The sequence below is a fragment of the Ceratotherium simum genome, chromosome X (assembly GCF_057802395.1).
Source record: "Ceratotherium simum simum isolate JZ-2026a chromosome X, ASM5780239v1, whole genome shotgun sequence".
NCBI classification, from domain to species: Eukaryota; Metazoa; Chordata; class Mammalia; order Perissodactyla; family Rhinocerotidae; genus Ceratotherium; species Ceratotherium simum.
The window spans coordinates 47144863-47165728 of NC_141940.1; the positions used below are offsets into that span (position 1 = coordinate 47144863).

At 35.3% G+C, this 20866-nt stretch overlaps 1 pseudogene; it reads right to left on the bottom strand.

Moving 5' to 3' along the window:
• LOC101407993 (ATP synthase F(0) complex subunit f, mitochondrial pseudogene) overlaps positions 1 to 19007 on the bottom strand; it is a 53483-nt pseudogene extending 34476 nt beyond the window's left edge.
• Between the last annotated feature and the right edge of the window lie 1859 nt (positions 19008 to 20866).

A 20866-nucleotide genomic window follows, 5' to 3' on the forward strand; every position in this document is an offset into this window, starting at 1 on the left:
ACCATCAATGATACTCAGAGAAATAAGGCATTGCATAGGCATGAAGCAAGAACAGGATGCTTTAAAGAGGAATATTCAGAGAACAAAGATGAAAGAACTTTTGGAAACTAGACAAACAATAGCAGATAGAGATGTTTCAGGTAATTAATTTTAAAACTATGTTATTTTTCTGGGTTTTGTGATGTTCATGGTAATTGCCAGTTTTCAATATTTGTAAATTTTGTAATTGATGTCCTCCTTATAAATAAATATCCCCATTTTACCTAAGATCTAATTTTGGTTTTGTAATTTTGTGTTTATTTTCCTGAGGTAGGCGCCCAAATTTATATAGAAACATCAGGCTCCTCAAAACCCATGTCTTCCCCAAAGGCAAATCCATATTTCCAGTTGCTCACGTCAAAACTGTTGGAGTTATCCTTGTCTCCCCCTCTTTCGCTCACATCCCACGTCCAGTCTGTCAGGAAATCTTGTTGACTTTGCCTTTAAAATATATGCATAACCTGACAACTATTACCACCCTGGTCCAAACCACCATCATCATTTGCCTGGATTCTTGCAAGAGCCATTTACCCTGTCTCCTTGCTTTCACCAGTGTATTCTTAGCACAGTAGTCAGAGAATGATCTTCTTAAAACCTAAGTCAGATAATATCAGTACTCTGCTCAAAACCTTCCAATGTTTCTCCGTTCTCTTGCACTGGTTCTACATTCTTCTCTGACCTCCCATGGAACTATTTTCTCTTTGGTTCACTCTGATCCAGTCACATTGATCCCTTTGCTTCTCCTAGAAGATACCAGGCATGATGCTCCCACCTTAAGGCCTTTACACTGACTGTTCCATCTTTTTGATATGCTCCAGATAGCTGCAAGACCATCTCCTTAACCTCCTTCCAGTTTCTGCTTAAATGTTACTTTCTCAAGGAGGCCTATCTTGACCATCCTGTTGAAAATTCCAACCCAGTCCACCCCTGCTCCATAGCCTGGCATTCTCAACCTCACTTTCTCTGCTCTCTTTGTTTAATAGCACTTTTCACCTTCTAACATACTATATAATGTATTTATTATGCTTGTGGTTTATTGTATTTCTCCTCCCATTAAAATGATAGCTACATGAGAGTAGGGATTTTGTTTTGTTCATTGATATATCACCAGCACCTAAAATAGTGTCTGGCACATACAAGGGGCTCAATAAATATGGGATGAATTTGAATATAATATACAAATATATGAATATATATTTATATATACACATATATACGCTGTGAAGATGTAACTGCACATACACACACATACTGTAAACACAAACAATATCTCTGGAAGGAGACACAAGAAAGAAATAACACTGACTTCTGAAAAAAAGGGGCTGGGTAGCAGAGGGAGAGGGTAGAAAGAATGTTTTTCACTATATGCCCTTTGGCACTGTTTGAAATTTGAACCACATGAATGAACTATCTTTTCCATAAGTGAATAAAAGAACAATTTAAGTTGGATTTCATACCATTGTTTTCCCCCATAGTAGGACCCTAGAAATATTACAATTTTCCCAAACTCTCAATTTTTTACTATTATGTAAATATTGACAAAGTTCTTTAAAATGCACATGGAGGAGTCAGTGGACCATTGAGAAGGACAGAGCATCAGGTCCTCAACAGAAGCTTGGCTACAATAAGATGAACACGTACTTGGAAATCAGGGGCCTGAAATACTAACACAATTCAATATATATTCATGAGTGAAAAAGAAAAAATCAAGTCACAAAACTAAATATATAGCATTATCCTATTTACATTTTGAAACATCTCTGTGTGTGATGTATGCATCGAAAAAAATCTGGAAAGGGGAAGCTTTCACATTTTATTTTTTTAACTTTTTTGGAAATAATCTCAAGCTTAAACAAAGTTGCAAGAATAACAATAGTACAAAGAACACCCACACAGCCTTTACACAGATTCATACATTAGCATTTTACTCCACTTGCTTTATTATTGTCCGTTTCCCACATACATATACATCTACATATATTCACACACACACACAGATATATATACCCATAACATCTTTTTCTGAACCATTTGAGAGTAAGTTGCATAAAGCTCTTTACTCCTAAGTAGTTCAGTGAGCATTTCCTCTAAATAATAACATTCTCTTATATTAACACAATACAGTTGTCAACTTCAGGAAATTTAACATTGATACAATACTTTTATCTAGTCTACCAACCATATGCCAATTTTTTAGTTGACCTAATAGTTTCCTACGTAGCATTGTATCATTCTGTGCTGTTTTACAAAGATCATAGATTGCTTCTATCTTTTTTTTTTTTTGTGAGGAAGATCAGCCCTGAGCTAACGTCCATGCCAATCCTCCTCTTTTTGCTGAGGAAGACTGGCCCTGGGCTAACATCTGTGCCCATCTTCCTCCACTTTATATGGGGTGCCGCCACAGCATGGCTTGACAAGTGGTGCCTCGGTGCGCGCCAGGGATCCGAACCCTGGCTGCCAGCAGTGGAGTATGCACACTTAACCACTATGCCATGGGGCCAGCCTCTGTTTCTATCATTTTAAAAGAATTTTAATTGTTTTAATTATCTAAGGAGCTAGGATAAGCAAGATACCGTCTCAAGATTTAACTTCTCGGGGTTTAGGAAAAATACCTTGAAGTAATTACTTTTCAGAGTCACCATACATATACGGGTCTTATGGAGGACTGTTTTCTTTTCCTAGAAAGCTACTAGTTGCTTCTAGCTACTTCATATCCCTTACTGAATACAGCATGACAACTGGTACTAAATTCTGAGACAGCCTGACACTTAATGGGCCATAGATAAGAAAGGTAGGATTTCTCCATCGGTACCCTCTACAAGCTCTCGAAGAGCACAGAATCCTCTAGTCAGGTCAGGAATGATCCTTAACGGTTTGTTGGGTTTTTTTAAAATCTAATTCTAAGAAGCTAGTTCTGTTGTCCTGATATATTAAATATGATGTCTCTCCCTTCACAAGAAAAGAAGCCTGAGCCCTCAAAGGAGAACCAGAACACATTCTTTCGAGTCATTTTTTCAAGTCCTTGTAAATGCATTTACCCCATTCTCCTTTAATTCCTACAGTGCTCATGCAGTGGCCCCACCGCAGTAATGTTTGAGTAATGCACTCCATCAGTGTCCCAAACATGATCATCAGCGGGCCGGAGCAAGCTACTGGAACCAGATAGACAGGCAAAGCATTAACGGAGCTTAAGAAGTGCAGTTTTCCTTCAAAAAGGCCTTTTTAGATTCTTATAAGTATACATAAGTATTGTGTGCAATTAACAAAAGTCTAAATTCTTAAATCATTTTTAGATTTTAAAAGAGCTATTATGTTTTTTCTAAAATAAATAAAACCAATTATTGACTGCAACATTTAGAGATGAATTTATTTTCAGTAAATTTTGCAGGGCTTAAAGCTGCTACTGCATAGGCACTTTATTGAGCAAAATAATTTTTAAAATTTATTCATAGCATCATCAAGAATGTGTTTATTAAGCCATTTGAGGATAATCAGTAAAATCACTAGCCATTTCTACAAAACTTTACATCACAAAGGTAGAGACTACAGTCACCAAAAGGCATTATTATCACAATTTAAAACTCCATATGTATAGCATATATTAGCTATTTTCATTAGGAAAATTATCCTATTATCTATGCAGCATAGAATACAGATTAAGGCCATTAGGGCAAATTTTACAACATTATATTGATAGAAAAATAAATTTGAATTTAACCACCTACAAAGTACTCTACTGAGCCATAGCACAGTGGGTATTGAAAGTGGAAAATAATGTCAAAAAGCAACTGAGCGCTTATTTCTTTCTTCAGTGGGAAGCGGCAATATATAATCAGAAGGTTTCCCAGCATTAGCAAGACAGTCCACAGTAGGGGGTTGGGGAATGGAAGCAATAAACAGTTAACTGGAGTATGCTGTAAGGCACTTTTAAAGACCAAGCACATAAGACCTGGAATATTAATGTTTTATGTTATAACAGCCCTGCAGGTGACAACGGAGCGTGCAGATGACAGCTCTTCCTCTTCCTGTCTTTCCCCAAGCTTTTTGCTAGTGCTTCTTACCTTAACCTCAATCAAGGAGCAGAAAGAGAGGCTATGATGAAGGGGAAGTTAACTGACAGAAAGTCAAAGGTAGAATATTGAATGGTATTCTAAAAAGGCCTGTTTTGGATTTGAGGAAATTTATTTTCCTGCTAACTGTGATTAAGACGATGCACATTAAATCATGGACAACAGTACACTAAGATAAGGGTAAGTGCTCAGGTTCTGAGAGAGAGAGAGAGAGAGAGAGCACAGGCCAAAAAGATCAAGGATACCTAGATGACTATAAAAACCATACGGAGTTCTACAATATTTTTACTTGTATAATCCCCCTCTTGTCACATCATCCCACCACCACCACCATCCCATAAAATATTTTACCATAGAAAAAGAGAAAGAGCTATTTGCAGTAAGTATTTCTTACCTTAACTGCTGGAAGGTATTCCCAGCAAACCCTTAAAAATTTGATGATAAAATCTGAAGAGGGACAAATTTGCTCAATCATTACATTCTCCTTTCACTTGAGAAATTTTTGCCATGCTATATATTAGAAGGATATCAGCCACTACCCAAATCCACAGACAGTTAAAATGATTTTATGTAAGTCACACAAGACTAGCTATTCAGGCTTCTTTTCTTCAACAGAAAATGTAAATATTTTAACAAACTAAACTTAAGTATTTGTTTTTAATTTTAAACATATGACTTTTTAACAATTTCAACCAGTTTAACATAGCATCAAATAGAGAGCATTTTAAAAAAATAAGACTCAGGAGAATATTTAAACCATGTCACAAATGAAAACAATATAAATATTTGGATTGCTTATTCAGTTGTGTCATCCTCTTCTTGTTTGGAGACGGACTGGAGTGGATGAAAAACCTTTTCTGAATTTTCAGTTTCTAACTAAATTCTCATTTCCAGAAGAATTAAGACAAAGGAAGAGTTTTATCATCACTTTACCACTTCGATAATATATGAGGACTCTCAATCTACACTCTAAATCTAAATATAGCCACATGTTGCTATTTAAATTAATTAATTTAATACAAATAAAATTCATTTCCTATGGCACACTAGCCTCATTTCAAGCGCTCAATAGCCACATGTGACTAGTGGCTATCATAAAGGATAGTGTAGATATAGAACATTTCCAACTTCACAGTAAGTTCTACTAACCATCACTACCCTAGGTGCTTAAGTGAATTTTCAATGATCAGTGATTAAGTGTTCTTTGGAGCCTCGTTAAAAACTATACATTTCTTTAAGGATCCACTATTGTCCTAATATTTATTATTGCTGGCTGTGGAGGGATGATTTGGATGTCTATATATTGGAAAATTTGACTAACTACAATGACAAATATAGAGAATATTGACAAGAAAATGAATACAAGGTATCATTTAGCCTATTATAATCTATATTTTTCCTAAGAATATTGCATGACTATATTATTTCAAAATATATGAGCATTAAATGTCAATTAGCTGAAATGTTCAAGAAATAGAGTACTTTGATTAAAAGAATTTTTATCTGATGTTTAAGTAATAACTTTTCAATTTCAACACACTTACTGATAATCTTTCTGAAATATATCAGCCCATTTCCCTGTCCTGTATTCTCAACATAATTGAATCTTCCTTTGAAGACTTACAATCTTGCAGGGCCTTGGGCTCATCATGCTGAACATCAGTGATCCCTGCAGAGGATGGTAGGGGAAGAGCTTTAGTCAGTGTTCAGTCTAGGATAGACCCTAGAGGTTGGATGTGTGATTAAATATCTTATATGTGGCTTACCTTTTTTTAATAACTTGCCCTTTTCATCTAAAAGTTGAGTTTCAAAGAATTTTTTAAAATGTTTATACAATGTGAGGTTTCTGGCAAGTGGGGAAGTGTTCATTTGAAATTTTGTTAAAATTAGAAAGCATAGTCGTCATAATTGTATTCCAAAAGTAGCTCTTTGAACTTCTTATCAAAACACTACATGATATGTTTTAAGCATTTAATTTTTAATTCCAAGTTAAATTTTCAATTTTTTAATTCACAAAAATGTGAGTTTTTTCCATATTAGAAGATGAAAGCAGAGAAAATGATATTAGAGAAATACAAAATAATTATCCCATGAAGTTTGATAAAGGAGGTTTATGATAGATTATTATCTTAGTTTAAGAATATTTCCCTAGATGGAAAATAAAATGTTGGAGGAGATTAAAAGAAAGTAATAGAAGTAAAAAAATAAATAAAAGTTATCAATTACTTCATCCTTCTCTTGCCTAGTTCCCCAGTCCCAGCCACTGAGCCAGAAATAGAAACCATGCAGAAAGCTGAGTAACCTATCCCTCTGCCACCTTGCTAACAGAATCAGCTTATGGATGAAACACAATGAAACAAACTCATGCTGCAGCTCAAAAAAGAGAAAAACTTGACATATACCTTCTTGAATTCAAGGACTAAAATGCCATAACAGCAACAAAAAAAACTTTGGAATGTCCTTCCACTCCACCTATATCACCCAATACTTATTTAAACTGTCCACTTCTAGAAACATATCATATCCTACCTCCTCCATGAAGAGCTGTACTGATCTTCTGGTCTAGATAATCTTTTCCTCCTCTGAAATACTAAAAGACTTACTGACTATATGATTCATTTATTATTTATTAATTCATTGCCTTCCAACATCTTTTTAAATCAATTTTATTATTTTTCTGATCATAAAATTAAATGTGCTGTTCTTAAAAATATAACTTACAGCAAGTTCTAAAGAATAAAATGAGAATCTGCCATAATCCAACCACCAGGAAATAGTTCCTATTAGGACTTAGATAAATTTCCTTTTCATTTTCATACACTATAAACGTATAAGTACATTTTTTTTGTTTCTAAAACGGGAATACATTCTGCTCATCATCATATTTTTCATTTATCGTTACTGCATAAACACTTTCCCATGTTTTAAATATTTTTCAAAAATGAGTTAATGGGAATTCTACTTCCAGTATGAGTGAGTAAGCTCTTAAAAATCACCTGCCAAATTAAAAACCATAAATTAAAAACATGTGGATTTGAGAGAGGAGTCAAAGTTTGAAGTAAGCAACTGGCATAGAATAAATTTCATGTTTTCAGACAAAAGAAAACTAAGAGAATGAATCACCAGCAGATCCGAACTACAAAAAATGCCAAAGAAATTTCTTCAGGTGGGAAAGAAATGACACCAGAGAGAATCTTAGATCTTCAAGAATGAAATAAGAAAATCAAAAAATTGTAAATACTTAAGTAAAAATAAAAGACCATTTTCTTTCTTTGTTTCTTTAAAATACATACAGCTACTTAAAGCAAACATAGTATCATTATCTTGTGGAGATAAAATGCAGGTAGTTGTAATATATATGACAAACATTATATAAAACAAGGTGAGGAGGGCTGGTAAATAGACCTACGTGGTTGTAAGGTTATATTTTATGTAAGTAGTAAAATATTAATCCTTAGAAGGCTGGGACAACTTCAGAAGGTATACTGTAATTCCTGAAGCAACCACTAAAAAATTTAAAAGATATAGTTAAAAAGTTAATAGATTAATTAAAATCAAATTCCAAAATATATTCAAATAATCTAAAAGAGGGCAGGGTGGGGAAAATAGAAAGAAAAAAATAAGAGAGAATGAACAAAAATCAAGTAGTAAAATAGCAGATCTAAATACAACCATACCAATAATTACCTTAAATGATAATAGATGACACACTTTAATTAAAAAGTAGAGATTATAAGAAATGCTAAAATTCAAGACTTTATCATGAACATATATACTTTTTATGTTTATAACATACATACGTTAAATATGACACAGATATGTGGAAAAAATGGATTGAAAAGATATATCATGCAAACAGTAAGCATAAGAAGGCCACAGTAGCTGTATTCATACCAGCTAAAAGAAACTTTTAGGCAAAGAGTATTGTTAAAGGTAAAGAGGAACATTTTATAATGAGAATAGAATCAATTTTTCGGGAAAAAATTGTAAATGTACATGTGCTTAATAACTGAACATCAAAATCTATGAAGCAAGAATCAACAGAATTGAAGATAGAAATAGGCAATTCCAAAATCATGGTAGGAGATTTTAACACCATTCTTTCCACAATTAATAGAATACATGGACAAAAATCAGGTTAAACATGGAGGATTTTAACAATGGTATCAACCAGGTTGACCTAATTGATATTTATAGACTGTGACACCCAATAACCACAGAATACACATTCTTTTCAGATACACATGGTACATTCACCAAGATAGACCATATGTATGACCATAAAACAGATCTCAATGTATCAAAACAGAATTGAAATCATACAGAGTATATAGTCTCTGAACACAACAGAATTACATTAGAACCCAACAACAACAAGAATCTAGGAAATTCTCAAATATTTGGAACTTAATCAAGATACTTCTAAATAACCCAGGAGCTAAAGAAGAAATCAAAGAAAATGAGAAAACTAAAAATTATTTCAAATTGAATAATAAAAATAAAACAGCAAAATAGAGTGCTTAGAAGGAAATTTATAGCTTTAAATGCTTATATTAGAAAAGAAGAAAAAACTAGTATCAATGATGTAAATTCCCACCTCAAGGAGCAAAAAATATAAGAAGAAAGTAAACTAAAAGTAAGTAGAAGAAAGGAAATAAAGATGAGAGCAGATATAAACACAACAGAAAACACAGAAAATTAACAAAACCAAAAGCTGGTTCTATGAAAAGATCAACAAAACTGATAAAACCTTAGCTAGTTTGGTTAAGAAAAAAGAAAGAAAGTGCAAATAATGATTAGGAATAAAAAAGAGGTTAGCAAGGCATGTCCTACAGACATTTAGAAGGTAATTTTAAATTTCAAGAGTAGTTTGAAGAACTTTAATGATTTTAATAACTTAAATGGAAAAATTCTTGAGACATACAACTCTTCAAATTTGACAGGATGAAACAGATATTTTTCAGAACATAGGGAAGGAGAGAAATCCTGCCAAATGGTTGTACGATGCTAGCATAACATTGATACCAAAACCTAACAAAGCTATTACAAAGAAAAGAAAATTAAAGACCAGTATCTGTCATGAATATAGATGTAAAATTCCTTAATAAAATATTAGTAAACCAAATCCAACCATATATTGAAAAGATTAAAAAAAGCCAGGCATGCAAGGTTACTTTAACATTCAAAAATAAATCAATATAATTCACCTCATTAACAGAATAAAGGAGGAAAAAAACTTGATTATTTCAATAGATATAGAAAAAAATTTGAGAACATTCAATAACAATTCATGATTAAAAATAAAAAGAAACAAACTCACAGTAAACTGGGAATAGAAAAATAACTCCTCAATTTGATTAATGATATCTATTAAAAAAAAGAACTAAACCAACAACGTACTTAATGGTGAAACATTAAACACTTTCCCCTGACTGTTATACTGATAGTCTTAGCTATTGCAATAAGGCAAGAAAAAGAAATAGAAGACATAGAGATTGGAAAGGAAGAAGTAAAACTGTCTCTATTTCCAAATGACATGATTGTTTATGCAAAAAATTCTACAGAATTTAAAAAACAATTAATAGAACTAACAAATGAATCTAGCAAGATCACAGAATACAAAGTAAATATCCAAAAATCAATTATATTTTTATATACTAGCAAATGAGAGGAAAATGAAATTTCAAAAAAATTTTTGACAATAGCCACTCCCCCCAAATATAGAAAATTTAGGAATAAATCTAACAAAACACATGAAAGATCTTCTCACTAAAAACTACAAAACATTGCTGAGAGAAATTAGACATATAAATGGAGAGAACCACTGTCAGGGACTAGAAAATTCGATGTTGTTAAGTCAATTCTCTCCAAATTAATCTGTAGATTCAATACAATCCAAATCAAAATTCCAGCAGAGATTTTTTGTAGAAATTGCCAAGTTGATTCCAAATGTATATAGAAAGGCAAGTGACCCAGAATTGCCAAAGTAATTCTTGAAAAGAAGAACCAAGTTAGAGGGCTTGTGCTACCTGACTTCAAGACTTACTATAAAGCAACATGAGTGTGATATGGAGGAAAGGATAAACATATTGATCAAAGGACAAGAAAATAGTCCATAAATAGTCCCATATATATAGTCAAAATATGTTTCCACAAAAATATCAAGGCAATTAATAGAGGAAGGAAAGACTTTAAAACAAGTAGCGTTGGGCCGGCCCCATGGCTTAGCGGTTAAGTGTGCGCGCTCCGCTGCTGGCGACCCGGGTTCAGATCCCAGGCGCGCACCGACGCACCACTTCTCCAGCCATGCTGAGGCCATGTCCCACGTACAGCAACTAGAAGGATGTGCAGCTATGACATACAACTATCTACTGGGGCTTTGGGGGAAAAAAATAAGTAAATAAAAATTATAAAACGAGTAGCGCTGGAGCTCGATATCTATATGGAAACAAAATTAATGTTGACCCTGACTTCAACCCATACTCAAAAATTCACTCAAATGGGATCATAGACTTCAATACAAAAAAGTATAAAAATTTTAGAAGGAAACATAGAAGAAAATCTTTATGACTTGAGCATAGGCAAATTTTTTCCATCAAGTCACAGAAATAAATCCATAAAAAAATTTATTGTTAGACTTCATCAAACGTAAAGACTTTGCTTTTCAAAAGATACCTTTAAGAAAAGAAAAATATAATTCACAAACTGGGAGAAAATATCTTGCAGTACTTACATCTGACAAAGAACTTGTGTCCAGAATATAAAAAAAGCTCTTAAAACTCACTAATAAAAAGACTCTCCCCCCAAAAAAACTAAAAGTGGACAAGATATTTGAACAGACACTTCATGAAATAAGACACACAAGTGGCCAATAAGCACATGAAAAAATGCTCAACATATCAGTCATCAGGGAAGTGCAAATTAAAATCATAAATGGTATACCACTAGAAACATATTAAAATGACTAAAACCCCCCCATAAAACACAAGTTTTGGTGAATATATGGAGCAACTCACATTTTAATACATTGCCAGTGGGAATTAAAAATAGTACAATTTTTTTGGAAAGCAGTGTGGTAGTTTCTTAAAAATATATACATACACCTATTAAAAAACTCAGACATTTCACACTTAAGTATTTACCCAAGTGAGATGAAAGCATATACATACAAAAACCTATACATAAATGTTAATAGTGGCTTTATTTGCAATAGCCCAAAACTTGAAACAACCCAAATGTCCTTCAACAAGTCATTAGATAAACAAAATGTGGTATATTCATATAATGAAATACTACTCAGCCATAAAAAGGAATTAACTACTAATATAGCCAACAAAATCAATAAGAAAATGATAGTGCTAAATCAAGAAGCTAGCCATAAAGAACACATACTGTGTTATTTCATTTATATGAAATTCTAGAAAAAGCAAAACCTAGAGGGACAGAAAGCAGATCACTGATTGCCTGGGACATACATAATGAGGGATGGATTGCAAAGTGGCATGAGCAATCTTTTGGCAGTGATGGAAATGGTATGTATCTTGACTGTGCTAATATTTTCATGAGTACATACAACTGTCAAAACTCATCAAATTGTACAATTTTAATGGATACAGTTTACTTTGAGTAAATTATGCCTAAATACAGTTGATTTCTTTAAAAAAACAGGATAATGGTTGCATAATATTTTAGCATTTGTATATATAACAATTTGTTCAGTCAAAAGTCTATTACTGGGGGCCAGCCCCGTGGCTTAGGGGTTGGGTGCACATGCTCCACTGCTGGCGGCCCGGGTTCGGATCCCGGGTGCGCACCGACACACCACTTCTCCGGCCATGCTGAGGCCGCGTCCCACATGCAGCAACTGGAAGGATGTGCAGCTATGACATACAACTATCTAGTGGGGCTTTGGGGGAAAATAAATAAATAAATAAATAATTTTTTAAAAAAGTCTATTACTGGCTATTTGGGGGAACACTTTTAGTGAAAATAAATAATATCAAATATGCAAATTCAAATAACAAGTCTAAACATTATATGAACACAATCCAGGGATGCACCAGAAAAAAGAATTGGAAGACTGAGAGATATACCACTGGAGAACCAAATGGAGTGAGAAAACAATGTTTTGCCCAAGATGGTGACTGCCAACAAAAAGAGCAAAGCCCCCATTTCCCCAGCAGCAATGAAGAACATTCTGACAAGTACTTTACTATCTGTATGCCTCAAGTGTAGAATGGCTTAGATAGGTTATTTGTTTGGTGGTTTATATAGTCCCGGGAATGCCAGAGTGGCAAATATGGTGCTTGACAACAATCCATGAAACCAATTGCCCTGGGAGAATTTATGAAAGATTTCAGAATCTGTGGTACTGAGTAGTCCTATTTGGAGGCAGAGAGCTAACATCCTACTTTATAAAACCTGGGATTCAGCAAACCTCATTAGCCGTGTCCCTGACACCACCTAAACTTCTTGTTAAAGACTCCTCACTATTTGAGATGAATTGGGTGACAAAATGTCTTCCCCCTGGGCTCTTCAAAAAAGGAAGACTATCAATCCAAGGTATTACTGTTTGTTGTTCACTAGAAAAAGGCAGATCTATTCACTCTTTCCTGGCAATTGTGGAAGCCTTAGTTACCTATAAATTATTCAGTTACATCACAGAGGAACAAATGGACTGAAGAAGAACATCAAGGCTATGAATCAATGCTTCAAAAGTTAATTTCTGGTGGCAAAATTAGGCACCCATGACAGTCTTGACTTTTCCTCACTCTTTTCCCCCCTATTTTCCTTTCCTGTGTCCCTGGATTGGCACTTGAAACTTTTTAAACTCTTGTTTTTTTCTAATAAAGCATCTCAGAATATAGCTCACCCAGTTCCTAATTCCATTTAATTTTTTAATAGCACCCAATACTTGTGGATAAATACTCATCATTTGAGGGTCTCTACCTATCCTTCATTGCAACACTATATTGATGACAGAAAATGATCTGGATGAAGAAAAGAAAATTTCTGATTTAACATTTTTTTTTTTTTTGGTGAGGAAGATTAGCCCTGAGCTAACATCTGTGCCCATCTTCCTCTATTTTGTATATGGGACACTGCCACAGCATGGCTTGACATGCAGTGGGTATGTCCGTGATCGGGATCCAAACCTGCAAACCCTGGGCCACCAAAGCAGAGTGCACGACTTAACCATTATGCCACAGGACTGGCCCCTGATTTAACTATTTTTATTTGTTCTATGTAGAGATGTTGTCTAAAGTCATGGCAATGAAAATATTCAAGAAATTTCCATCTAATATTTTATGATTAGATAAAATTTCCAATTTCTAAATGTTTGGATTTAGAGTAACCAAAAGTTGCCTAAATTTGGATACTATTTCTTTAAGTGCTTTAGTTCAAGTGTTTTCAAATAATCAATTGTTTAACTTTTAAAATTGAAGAAGAACAATTTTTTCATGGCACAATAACCATCCTAGTGTACTGAATTTCCACTCCACTATTTGCTATCATACTTGAACGATGTCAGTATTTAGTTTTCAAATTAGCATTGGAGATATTCAATAGTAATCAAATACTTGAAGCTCTTGTAGAGTTTCAGAATTTGATTAAAATAGAGAATTTACATTTTTTTTTTGTTTCCACTTAGATACAGAAGCATGAAAGTTTTTTAAAAGTAAAGTCTAACAGTGTTAACAAAATCCTTTTGGTTTCGCTGCTGGGATTATCAGCCTACTCTTGCAGAAAGTCAACTGCTAACCATATTCTATCGCTGGACTGGCACAGTACTAGGAAATTGACTTTACCATCTGGCTTTCTAGCATTTTTATCAGGTCTTTTTAATTAGGTTCAAATCGGTGAGCTCCACCTTTCCCTGCTTCTACCTTTTTCCGTGCCATGAAGACTGAACTCATTTGCAGTGCCCTGCAGTGTGCTCAAGTGGCACTTGTATTGAATAGTATTTTCCCCCAGGTTTTCACACCTTACATATGCTAGCAAAAGTCACGTCATGCTTGCCCAGCAGTGCGTATAATTCAATTTTTGTTTTATTAAGATATGAAGATGACCATTGCATTGAAAAGCCAGGCAGCCTTAAGAGACCTAAATGAAAAATGGGACCATAGTTAGAAACATTAAAGATCTCTGCAAGGTAAGGAAAAAGAAATGGAGAGCACTGAAATTTTGCTCTTGAACTTAAACTGCTGAAACAATGTGTATAATGGAAATATTAAAACATTTTCAAGTTAAACCTAGTGTTACACTCTTACAAAAAGACTTCCACGGGGTCTATGAGAACATAAAAAACTGGTCAAATTTAGTTATGTCAAATCTCTCCTGTTAATTTAAAATGATCCCAATTCAATTAAAGTCTAACCTCTGCAACAGAAGGCTGGTCAGGTGATGGGAGCTCATTTTTCCCTCTGTCTGTGGCAGTAGAGCTGACTGGAGGTTGTATTACAGTTAATCTGAATTTTTTTTCTTGAAGAGGAAATACAGAGCAGTCACTCCAACATAGTAAGCATACCACCTTCATAATATTCACCTCAAGATGGTCTCGTATTCAAATAAAATTGATTTCCAGGGAAGTAAAAGAGAAGTTCTTTATGGTGGAGGCAGAAAGAAGCCTTATGGGATGAATACTCAGTTGTATTTCTAAAAAGCATCCAAAGCATTACGGATTCTTATTCACTCTTTGTTCAAGCAGATGCATATTTTTTTCAATGGCTATATCAAGATGTGCACAGTAAACTCCAACAGGACCAAAATACTGGCTCCTAGGAAGGGTGGATCACAGATCTCTTGAGTTCCTGTGGTACCAACCTGTTACATAGGCAGCCTGGAACAAATTGAGCAGACCAGATCTTTCATTCCCATATAGTCTGGCACGCATAAATCGATTAAACTGTAACGTTAAATTCAAACTGATGATTCTGGATTTCAAAGGTGGAGGACTTGAAGAGTTTGCACCCACAGTGATTTTCTACACTATGCTGAGGTTTGGATAGAAAAAAGCTGACCAACAGAACTACTACTCAGGAATTCTACGCATCTTTTGCTCGTAAGTGGTTCTAAATAGCGCCTAGAACCCTTCCATACGAACCTTCAAGGCTGAATTTCCCATTTCTCTTTCGAATATCCTACACACTCCCTAGCACACAAGACACTGGTTTTGAGAACCTGTGTGGTACAACACCTGTTCACAGTGACTTCAGAAGTTTGGAGGTGGGGACGTGCACATTCAGATTAAGATAGCACAAAGGGGAAATCCTATATCCCAAGAAAAGGATATTTTTCACTGAGTTTTGCTCACCAGAGTGTAACTGCCCACAGTTTCTGGATATTCTGCTCTCTAAGCACTTTATAAACAAATGTATGCTGCAGGAGCTGCAAACTTTCATTTTCATCTTTTTTCTACGTGGGGGGCGGGGTGTCATTTTGGGGCTAGCTTCAACTTTCATTACTCTAACCAATAGTTACAGTTTTTGCTAGCAGTTTAAGTGACCCTGAAATAATTTATATATTTTTAGAATCCTATCCTAAGGCAGTCGAGCCAACCACAGATTATTAAATTCACTGAGTTTCTCCTTTTTACACATTTTCTTACTGCTGATGTGCTAAACCATTCAGCAAAAATGTAGGATATTGCAGAACAAGTAGAGACCTGCAGAGCTGTAATAATTACAGGATAATATAGAACTAAAATAATTCTTCTGAATGTTGAGGTTTAATATCATCTGTTCTTTTCCTCCACGTTCCCAGTGGAACAATTGACTCAATTTCTCCAGGCACAAATCTTTTATGACCTCTTCTTAACTTTCTGAGGTCTGCTCTTGGCAGGACTATATACTGTAGCTCATGTCTCCTCCTCAACTGAAATAGTCAATCACATTTTAACCCACCAGGCCTTATTTGTCCATCTCTATCATCCAGCAGTGTTTTTAAGAACCATTGTTAGCCTGAAGGATAACTTAACAATCTAAGTAACAAATTTTGACAAACTTTCCCTTCCCTGAGTCACAAGTTCAAATTCCTTCAGGGTTGATTTCTTAAGAAATGAACTTAGTAGCACAAGGAGTTCAAAGAGGAAAGTCTTCAGAAGGGAATATGGTGTTTTCTGGCCCCTAGATATCTGCATCACCGGCCGAAAATTTATGCCTCTGCGCAACACTTCTAGGGTCTGGCTAACAATCAAAGATCTTAATCTCTTGTTTCAGACACTAGATGAGACAAGATGGCCTTAAAAAGAAAGGCCACCACTTTCGCATGAGTTTGCTGTTTGTTTCACTTGGAACAAACTGTTACTCATCCCTGGCGAGTAGGTAATTACAAGGCTTTTGTTTCACACACCAGCTATGGCCTGATAACATTTCAGTACAAGTTTCTGAGTGAAGAAGTCACCTTGTGATTTGTAGTTGTGTTAGCCATAAATCTTGGTCATAGGTTAGGAATGGACTCAAAAATATGTCGATAATTCATGTTATGCTATGATATCTCATTTAGCTATAATATGATAAAGTATGACAGCTGCAGCCTGTGACTAATCATTGTCTTACAACGAAGCCTTCCTATGTGGAAAGCAAGATTTCAGAGAGTCCACCACATGAAATGAAGCTGCTTTACCCATTAAGCAAAGTTTAGCTGCACATTCAGCTAACGATTTTTGAGAGATGGCAAAGTTTGCAGGGATGGCTCTATGGTGTCTGAGGTTTTTCTAGTTTCATATTTCAAATGATTAATCATCATAACACTCCTGGATCAATATTAGTATTTTCATTTTTCAGGTAGTGGAAAGCTAAGGCGAAGATACTTTTCAATGCTTCCATGAAAAATGCATGGAAGAGGTAAAATGAGTATGTGTGTGTGTATGACTTTTCAGATTACCCGCATTTTGATAATCAGATGTAGCAGACAGAAAAGCCAGTTCTCATACCAGCAATATGAAGGATGTGAGAATTTGACATCTAGCCTATCTTTACTGGCTTTCCTCTTTTTAAATCCTAATGGATTGTTTCCTGCTATGCAGTGTGCCAAAATGCATAAAAATATTTCAGATATCCAGAGGAGCTTCAGAGCCATTGATCAGGGTTTATATATTGATTTGTGGCTATGAGAGACCCATTCTTTCCACTTCTCTCTGCTGTAATGAAAATGGAACGTGTACTAATTTGAACTAAAAGAAGATACATAATGGCAGAGGGTGGTGTGTGTGTGTGTGTGTGTTTTCCATTTTGGTCTCAGAATGTTGGCTACATTAAGTATGCTATTTGTTAATAATCACAATAAAAATAATTTGTTACTAATCACAAGCCAACCCTGATATTCCCTGAAGTCATTCTAAAATCAAAAGGTATATTTTCAGGATCTTTTTAATATATCTGTTCAGTATAGAAGTTTGAGTCTGGATATCTATCTGAAATAAAATATAGATATTTTCAGGTTTATAGGCATTACACACACACATACACACACACACATTGTATACAGCACTTATATGTTCCTTTCATAGGGATGTTTATCAGTTTCAATCCAAGGTGAAACAAAGTTATATCACTTCTGCTCAATAGAAATACATAATTCAAAACAGAAGGATGCAAATAGATATTAAGAACATATAGAAAAATGGAAAGAAGTATTAAACAAGTCCAAAAATGAAATATATGAAAATTAAAGTGTGGTGGATTCTTGGAAGAGGTGGAATTTGCAGCATTTTTTGACTGATAGTAGAGAAACAGCGTATTGAATTGGAGCTAGAATGATATTCCAGACATCTGGTAGAAAAAGGCTTAAAAGTTAAAAAAGAGAACTTACAAACTAGAGACAGATGACTGGCCAAATGGACATTTAATAAAGGTGGCCTGATAGAAATGGAGGAAACACTCAAGAGGGTAAAAAGACAAATTAAAAGAAGATGAAAGGTATCTAGAGAAGTCAATTTGGTCAACCTCTTTGCTTCTGGTCAAGATGAAACCTAAGCTATAGCTAGCCCTTAAAAATTGGCAAATACCCAAGTTCTTAAAGTTTTATAAACCTGCTTCTTTATTAAAGCAGGCAATTTCAGTGGTCCCCCAGATTTCAATCTTTTCTGATATGGATTCTACCAACCTAAATTCTCCTACTTTTATCATCTGAACTTACTTTAGAGGGAGAATAGAAATCAACAAATTTTGTGGAACAATCCTCTGAATTCTTGGTCTTGAGAAAATACACCTTTAACTCCTAAAATATAGATTATAAATCAGAATTTTATTTGGTTTTAATTAATGTGAAAACTTTGTTTAAACCCGAAATTAAGCATCAGACATTACATCTTTCTGTCTTGGGTATGGCCACACCGCTAATCCTATTCTTCATTTTCTAAGATGATGCTATTGGCATAAGTAGATTTCTCTTGGTTTGGATGTGACCAAAATTAGTAGTGTGAAACCCCAAATCCTTTCCTTTTGCCCATCTGAAATGTGATCTTGATATATCTGTTGGTATCATGTAAATCCTGAAAGATGCTGTTTCTTTTTGTAGCTCTGCTTTTACTTTTGTCATCCAAATAAAGAATATATTGACCTTTATATTTCAGTTCAGATTGTTTTACCTCAAATATTCATTGAGCACCTGTTATGTGCTAGGTACTGTACTAGGCCTTAGAGACATAAGAACTCTGGTCCAAGCCATCATCATCTTTCCTCTGGACAACTGCACCAGCATTCTAAGCAGTTTCTCTGCCTTCAGAATGTCTTTCCTCCAATCTTGTCTTCACTCTGCAACCAAAACGAGCTTTCCAAAACAAAAATTTAATTGTGTCATTCTGCTGCTTAAAATTTTCAAATGGCTTCACTTTGGAGTCTCCAAGATAAAGTCTCAATACCTTACCTTGGCTTCCACGGTCTGCACAATCTCCATCCTCATTCTACACCATTTCACACTTAGATTTCAGATATACTAAATTTCTTTTACTTCCTCAAGAGCTCCACATGCTGTTACTTGCTTCAGCTATGCTAGTTCTTTGCCTGCTCAATCCTCCCTCATTAGGCTAACTCCTAGTCTTCCTCAGATCTTAGCCTAAAGGTCACCTTAGAGTAGTGTCACTTCTGGGTTCACAAAGTGAGTTGCGCAATGTCCTGTTAGGTTCCCTCAGTTTACACTTCCATAAGACTCTAATACTCCCCAATTGTAATGTATTAGTCTACTTGGACTGTCATAACAAAATACCACAGACTAGGTGGTGGTGTTCTTAAACAAATAGACAGCCAGTTACGAGTTTATTCAGGATGAACAAAGAATTACAATTTGAGGTCTGCAACCATGGTGAGCCACATGCAAGCCTGCAGCAACAAGGGGAGGAGAAGCTCTTTTATAGATGGAAAGAGGAAGTTGGGAGAGCTATTATAAACAAAGAGTCCACTGGAGGATTTGAGAGTTCAAAACGTAGTGGCCCTTCATTGGCTGAGTTGTGACAGTCTCTCATTGGATGAGCTATTGCTGGATAAGAAGAGGAAGTTTTTCTTCTTCCTGTTGGGCTCTGCAATTGTTGTAGAGTATGTGTGCTCCCTCTTCTGGCCTCCTGACTCCATTTTAAGTGAAACTTCTGTTTATTAATTTTCCCTTTGGGGATTAAGATCTTTCTCTAAAAGTATTGCTGATCAAGAGTCAGGTTTTTCCAGTTTCATCGGGCTTTTGTCCCTTGATGCCAGTAAGGACCTTTCCTGGGTGTCATGTCCCACATTGGAGGGAAAGTACACAGATTGGAAACCTATTGAGTTCATATTCGAGTGATATGGAGGGGTAGGAGGGAGAACTCGCAGGCATTTTTGCTTTTCTGAAGTCCATACGTTGTCAAGTTCATAGGCACTGAAGATCATCTGAAGCGTCATCATCAGAGGTTTGGCAGACAAACTTCCAACAGGCCTGGTCCAGACATCTTGGGAAAGCTATCTCATCAGATGTCATCTGCTTCAATTCTGGGAAATTTTTACTTTTAAGTCACCAGATGATGTGCTGGTCCAGTCAGGGTTTAGTGCTTCTTTTAGGTGTGTCGCATGAATCCATGAGTCTATTCCCTGGAGTTTTTTGGCACAAGGATTAGTTAACAGTTCCTGATAGGGGCCTTTCCAGTAAGGTTGAAGAGAATCCTTCTGGAGATGTCTTTTCCAATAATTGAAATCTCCAGGTTGCAAGGTGTGATGCTTAAGGTCTTCATCTCCCTGGAGTGCACTGTGAAAAGATTGCTTTACCAAAACACGGTTATTTTTAATAGAAGCAATTAGGTCTTTCAATATTGGAGTATATCTCCTCTTCTCAGCTGTGGGTCAAAAGAGGCAGGAGCCAAATACATTGAAGGTCGTGTGACTATCTTAAAGGTTGAGTGTTTATGAGTTCCAAAGAGGGTGAATCTGAGATTTAGAAGGACCAAAAGCAATGCTTTTGATCAAGGTATTTGGAGGGTCTCTACAAATTTTGCCAGTTGAGTCTTAATGTTGTTGTTAGTGCATTCTCCTAAACCAGAGGATTAAGGGTGGTAAGAGCAGTTAAAGAGTTGTGAAATCTGGCAGACAAGGCAGACTTGTTAAAGTACCTGACCAGTAAAATGGGTTCCTTGATCACTGTGAAGTTCAAGAGGGGTCCCCCAGGTAGGGATAATCTTTTCCAAAAGGACTTTAGCCGTAGAAGAGGCAGTAGCCTGTCTGCAAGGGAAGGCTTCAGTCCAATGACAAAACATACAGATCATGACTAAAATTTATTTATATCCAGGAGATGGGAGA